Consider the following 7,419-nt stretch of genomic DNA (forward strand, 5'->3'; position numbering starts at 1 on the left):
TCCTATGGACATACTACATTTTGTTTATCCACTCATTAGTTGATGGAAATTGGGTTGTTTTCACTTTGGGGCTATTATGAATAATGCTGCTATGAATGTGTACAAGTTTTTGTGTGGACATATGTTTCATTTCTCTTGGGTATATACTCAGGAGTAAAACTGCTGGGCCATATGAAAACCCTATATTTAACATTATTAGAAACTAACAAACGGTTTTTCAAAGTGGTTACACCATTTTGTATTCCCTCCAGCAATGTATGTATGTTCCAGTTTCTCCACATCCTCAACAACGCCTGCTATTGTCTGTCTTTTTGATCATAGCCATTTTGGTGGATGTCAAGCGCTACTTCATTATAGTTTTTATTTGCATTTCTCTGGTGACTAATAATGTTCAGCTTCTTTTCATGTGTGTATTGGTCATTTATATGTCTTTTTTGCAGAAATGACTATTCAAGTCCTTTGCTCATTTTTAAATTGGGTTATTTGTTTTTTTATTTTTGAGTTGTAAGTGTTATCATATATTTTGGACATAATCCTCTTATCAGTTATATAATTTACCAATATTTCCTCCCAGCCTGTGTGTTGTCTTTCATTTTCTTGACAATGTCCTTTGAAACACAAAAGCTTATAATATTGATGACATCCAATTTGTCAGTCTCTCTGATCACTATGATTTTGATGTTATAGCTAAGAAATCATCACTTAACTCAACACCACAAAGATTTATTGCTGTATTTTCTTTGAAGTGTTTTATAGTTTTAGCTCTTATGTTTAGGTCAATGATCCACTTTGTTTTTTGTTTTTCTTTAAGATTTTATTTATTTATTTATTTGACAGAGAGAGACACAGCGAGAGAGGGAACACAAGCAGGGGGAGTGGGAGAGGGAGAAGCAGGCTTCCTGCAGAGTGGGGACCCTGATGTGGGGCTCGATCCCAGGACCCGGGGATCATGACCTGAGCCAAAGGCAGACACTTAACGACTGAGCCACCCAGGCGCCCCTCAGTGATCCACTTTGAATTGATTTTTCTGTATGGTGTGAGATAGGGGTCTAATTTTAATTTTTTTGCATGTGGATATCCAAATGGGCCAGCACCATTTGTTGAAAAGATGATTCTTTCCCCCATTGAATTGCCTTAACACTTTCATCAAAAATCAATGGACTATAAATATTGGATTTTATTTTTTAAATTCAGTTCTGTCCCATTGACTTAGGTGTCTATCCATATAGCAGTACCACACTGTTTTGATTACTGTAGGTTTGTAGTAAGTTTTAAAACCAGGGAACTTGAGGGGCACCTGGGTGGCTCAGTTGGTTAAGCGACTACCTTCTGCTCAGGTCATGATCCTGGAGTCCCGGGATCGAGTCCCGCATCGGGCTCCCTGCTCAGCGGGGAGTCTGCTTCTCCCTCTGACCCTCTTCCCTCTCGTGCTGTCTCTCATTCTCTCTCTCTAATAAATAAATAAAATCTTTAAAAAAAAAAAACAAAACAGGGAACTTGAATCCTCTGACTTTGTTCTTTACCAAGATTGTTTCTGTGATTCTGAGTGCCTTCCATTTCCATTTGAATTTTAAGTTCAGCTTAACAATTTCTGCAAAATGTCAAGTAGAATTTTACAGTGATTGCATTGAACTGTACATAAACATAGGGAATATTTTCATTTTAACATCAAATCTTCCTATTCATGGACATAGAATATCCTTCCATTTATTTTGTGGTCTTCTTTGATTTTTTTTTTCAACAATGTTTTGTAGTTTTCAGTGTACATGTCTTACACTTCCACTTTTAAACTTATTCTTAACTATTTCATCCTTGTTGATGCTATTGTAAGTGGGATTTTTAATTTCACTTTCAGATTGCTTATCATCTGTTATATAGAAATACAATTGATATTTTTATATTGATCTTGTATCCTGTAAACTTGCTGAACTTGTTTGTTAATTCTAATACATTTTTAGTTGTATGGTAAACTTTTAAGAAATAGTTAAGTCTTCCTATACAATTCTTTAAAATAGAATACTAGAATGAATAAAAAGTTGCCCAGCTCATTTTTATGAAGCTGTATCATCTTGATTCCAAAATCAAATAAAGGTAATATAAGAAAAGAAAATAAAGTTTCAAAAATCCTAAATAAAATATTTGTCAAGGGACACCTGGGTGGCTCAGTCATTAGGCTTCTGGCTTCAGCTCAGGTCATGATCCCGGGGTCCTGGGATCGAACCCAGTGTGGGGATCCCTGCTCAGCGGGAAGCCTGCTTTTCCCTCCCCCGCTCTCCCTGCTTGTGCTCCCTCTCTCACTGTGTCTCTCTCTGTCAAATAAAATCTTTTAAAAAAATAAATAAAATAAAACATTAGTCAAAAGATTCCAAAATTATATTTAAACAACCATAAATTGTGACCAAGAAGGGTTCATTTCAGGAGTTCAAAGGTAGTTGGATATCAGAAATTAATGGCTCTCTTCCACTTTGTTTAAAAGGGAAAAGTTACATGATTATTTCACCAAGTCAATGATGCAAGAAGGTATTTGATGACTTAATACAAAATCTCTCAGCATACTAGATCATAGATTTCCTTAAGGCAAAGTTTACATATCAAAAATCTAAAGCAAATGTACATAAAGAAACAACTTTAAATGCATTCTCTTTACATTTCGGAGGGAAACAAGAATCTTCACTATCCTATCTGTATTTTAACATAGTAATAGGAGCCCTAACCAACGGTATAAGGAAAGAAAATTAAAACATGTTAAATTGGAAGGAAAGAGATAAGACCTCATTATTTGCATTTGATATGATTATCTAAAATTGAAAATATAGTAGATATTAAAATAAGTTAGAAGCTTTAATTAGGTTGTTAAATATAAGATAATCCTACAAAACAAAGAAGCATTTCTCTGAAAAGCATTTCTCTGAAATGTCCAACTAGAAAATAAAATTTATAATAAGAGCAAAAATTTAGAAATATGTAGACACCTAACACCTAGCACCGAGATTTGGTTTCTAAATATCATTCTCCAATAAAAAGAACAGGAGTTTCTTGAAGAAGAGGCTAACTCCAGAGGTGGGGCACAGAGAGTACAAGATGAGCTGGAACCTGCTGTGGTAGGAAGGAAGGAAGTGCTCCAGGAATAATGAGACATATCCAGAGGACACAGGAGTCATCTTGTATGGCCAAATCTGGAGCAAGTTAAGCAACACAGTAAATAATGGTAGTAATAGATTATTATCTGTACAACAAAATGAATATCCATGAGTTCATGCTGATATAAAAAAAACCATTGAGGGCGCCTGGGTGGCTCAGTTGGTTAAGCGACTGCCTTCGGCTCAGGTCATGATCCTGGAGTCCTGGGATCGAATCCCGCATGGGGCTACCTGCTCAGCAGGGAGTCTGCTTCTCCCTCTGACCCTCTTCCCTCTCGTGCTCTCTGTCTCTCATTCTCTCTCTCTCAAATAAATAAATAAAATAAAATAAAATAAACCATTGAATAGCTAAATCAATGGTGGAAGAAGGCACATTTTTTTCTTAGAGTAGAATCCCAATTATTATAGAGGGAATGATGGACATCGAAAGTCCCATTTTGCAAACACCCCAGTAATAATTGTTGCAGGCAAAAAAAAAAAAAAATTCAATGGATGTTAAAGATAGTGGGTGAAAATGTGGTGAAAATCGGGATATTTATACAGCCTCAAAGTATCTCTTCATCATGTGCTCGTTAATTAAAAAGAGAAAAATGATAACTCTGCAGCAGAGAAACCTGACAGACACCACCTTAACCAAAGCTAATGAGAGCCATGAAAATTATGTACCCCTTGATCTAATGCCCCAAAAGGGGCACAGAATCACTTAATGCACAGGCTTTCCAGGTTTGACAAATAAAAATACAGAATGCCCAGTAAACCTTGAATTTCAGATAAACAATGAAACAGTTTTTAGTAATATTTGGGTGCTCTGTATTATATCTCTCAACCACAGTTATATTGTATTCTTGCATTTGATCATGAGGACACCTGAATTTAATCATGAGGAAACATCACACCAACCCAAATAGAGAGACGTTCTACAGACTAGCAGTCCAGTGATTCCTCCTTCAGTCAGTGTATCTTTCAGCAGTGTTAAGTTTATGAAAGGCAAGGAAATACCAAGAAAGTGTCCTAGAGTGGAGGAGACCAAGGAGGCATGACAATGAAATGTAGTGTACGGTCCTGGACTGGATCTTAGGCCAGAAAAAGGACCAGTGTGTGGGACAATTGGTGGAATTTGAATAAAATCTGTTCATGAGTGAGTAGTATTGTTTTGATATCAATTTCCTGAGTTTGATGATTGTACTCTCTATGTAAGTTAACATCTGGGGAAGCTGAGTAACAGGCACAAAGAAAACGTTTTTGTGCCCTTTTTACAACGTGTCTGTAAGTTGGAAATGATTTCAAAATGAGAAACTTTAAAAGAAGAGTAAAGATATGATTTGAATAAATCTCAGCTTGCACAGGATAACATATATAAAATGCTTTAAATTATCTTCAAATTATTCTATAACCTCAATGCAATATCAGTCAAAATGCAATTTGGACCCTTTTAAGGAGCTCTAAATTTTATATGAAAGAATAAAGGTCCACAAAATAGTAAATCAACCTGAAAGAAGTATGAAGAGGGGAGTTCTCTCTGCCTGACAGTAAGCAAACCCCCAATCCATCCTGGATGGTTATTGGTATTGGTGCAGAAACACACAAATCAAAGGGAACAGAACTGAGGGTTCAACGGAATCTGTGCTTTACCTCTGACCTGTGGAGCCACCTTCTAAGTTCACTGAGAGATCCTCTGCTCTGGTAGCGTGAACGTTGCAGCCACCCTGCAGGGGCACCTAGCCTTCCCGACTCGTGTGAGCACATGCGTACCCCAACCCAAAAACTTGCTTCCAAAAAAATGCCCTCACATTTCCACAGGGGCTACACCCACGAGGGTGTTAACTGTGCACAAGGATATTTACCCGTTTTTTTGGTAGCAGGAGGTTGGAAGCAATCTGGGTGTCCACCCTGGAAGAATGGCAAGGCAATTCTGGAAGGAACTCGTGCCATGGGGTACTCCCAACTGCTAGAAGCTACGGGGGGACTCTCAGACATTATCAGAATGAATGCCGACAACAGAGGCCTAGTCGGACAGCACCAGAAGCAGAATAAAATGTGTGATACGATACCATTTACGTTTATTAAAAACACTCCAACAGGAAATGATACACTTTTCAAGAAAACCTACGAACAAAAAGGCGAAGGTTTGGCCCGTGACCGTGCTTGCCGACTGTGGGGTGGTGGTCAGGGGTAGGATGATGATCAATAGGAATGATGGGGATGGACACCGATCCATCACATAGACAAGGAAGGGCCCATGGTGACATCGTGCCACTAACTGGGGAGGAAATAGAACCAACTCAATGTTCTGCATCCGATGTCAAATACCACACACGAAGGTTTAAATCATCCATTTCTCTGGGTCTCTGTTAGAGGGTGAGAGGTATCGGGGGGGCCCTGCAGATTTCCCAGGCACACGGGGGGCCCTTGCTCTTTGAGAAATGCCATTCCCCACTCAGAGGAGCTGATGGTGCCCAGGGAGTGAGCCGCTCAAGAGATTTCCAGGGAGCTGTGAGGAGGCCCCTCCTAGCCGCAGAGTGGTAGGTCTGAGCCGTTTGCTGGAGGAGAGTGTGGGGTCCACTCTTGCAAGAGCCTTAAAGATAGGACAGTGGAGAAAAGCCAGCTGACAGGAGCCAGCTCCGTGTGCTCAGACGCTCCCCTCGGAGAGCCGTGTTAGGCTGGAAGGCTGAATGCACACACAGCGGGGGGAAGAAAGCAATAAAAACACATTACAGTTACTCTTAATCATTTAATTCCCTTCCCGTCCTATGCGTCTGGTATGATGACATCAGGTAGGATTTTGCTGAGGTGTATCTTTCTCAGGTTTCAATTTCTGGCCAATCCGTACGTCAAGATTGATTGCACAGTTACAGGAGCCATGCTGGAGACTCCAGGGCACAGAGACGGAATCAAATACAATTCTGAGCTACCCAGGCTCCTGATTTCTGCAGCGGCCTGGTCATTATTTCCGGTAAACCTGTGTCTTCCCAGCCCTCCTCCCCGGTCCGTGGCTAGGGGAGGGACGGGCGCTGTTAATGGCAGGCTGCATGGAAACCCTCGCAAAACAGGTTGGCCCCAAAAAGGGGAGAAAAGAAAGAACCAGATTGAGAGCGCAGCCTTGAGCAGCCACGCAAACCAGCGGAGCAGCGGGAGGTGCTCCCCACCAGTGTCCTTCCTCCCACCAGAGGTCACTGGCTCTCCCAGCGTCGTGTTTCGGTCCCGTCAGTGTCAGAAGTCGGAGCGAAGACAGAAAGGCACATTTACTCATGGCTTGCTCGTCCATGCTGGCAAGGAGTAGCCCACGTGTAAGAGATGGGTGTGAATCCGGGAAGGGGGCACCCTAATCCTTTCCACCCCTGGTTCCGGACACACTTGCAACAAAGAAAACCCGCCTGCCCGGACCTGCGTGTCCGTCCCTGACCCCTCACGCCCCAGACGGGGACGGTGGTAAGGCGAAGTCACAAAGGGAGTCACGGGGGCGATTGGGTCTGCGACCGCACGCTGTTGTGCGGGGTGGGGGCCGCCTCCTGTGGGGTACGCGACCCCCGCCAGAGAGACCCCAGACAGGGATCCGGATCAGCAGGCCGGCGGTCACTCGTTCGGGGCAGCACTGGCGCCGGGGTCGTGGAGGAAAGCTGTCAGCGCCTGGGGACGGGGCCCAGCGTCCGGGAGGGTCCCCAGGGGACACCGGGGGCCGCGGGGCGATAGCTCGTCCGCGCCTGAGGCGGGGGAGGGGCGCGGCCAACCACACTCGGGCTTCGAGTCCAGCTGACGCTAGGTCCCTCCATGTCCCGTGCTGCAAACGAGGCCGTTGGTTAGGGCGAGCGCAGAAGGACCGAGGACGCCCGGCGGCGAGGCAGGAGCGGAGCTACGCGTTGTGCGTCGTCTTCGGCCCCGACTCCGCTGACGCCGAGCCGCACGTCCTGCGTGCGCTGGCGCGGCGGCCACGGGACCCCGCTGGGCCTCAGGCTCGGGGTCCAAGCTCACGGCCAGAGACACCCCGTGCGGCACACGGACGTTGTGCGGTTGGACTCGAGGGACGCGTGGCAAGGCGACTGGACAGCGACCACCGGCATGGTTTCGAGTGGCTCGGGTGTTCCCACAGGGCTGGGACCACAGGGGCCCCCAGGGTCTGCCCTGGGTGGGCTCTCCAGCCTGCTAGGGTGGCTCCCCCCCCACCCCCAGTCTGATGCTTCTGTAACTTCGTCTCCAGATGTGGGACTCCCTTCAACTCAGGAGTTGTCCCAACATAGTTTATTTCTTTCTTAGAATAGTTTTCACGAGTCACATTTATTCA

Source organism: Callorhinus ursinus, unplaced genomic scaffold, assembly GCF_003265705.2.
Source record: "Callorhinus ursinus isolate GAN/ISIS: 27379988/994484 unplaced genomic scaffold, GSC_fseal_2.0 scaffold11, whole genome shotgun sequence".
Lineage (NCBI taxonomy): Eukaryota > Metazoa > Chordata > Mammalia > Carnivora > Otariidae > Callorhinus > Callorhinus ursinus.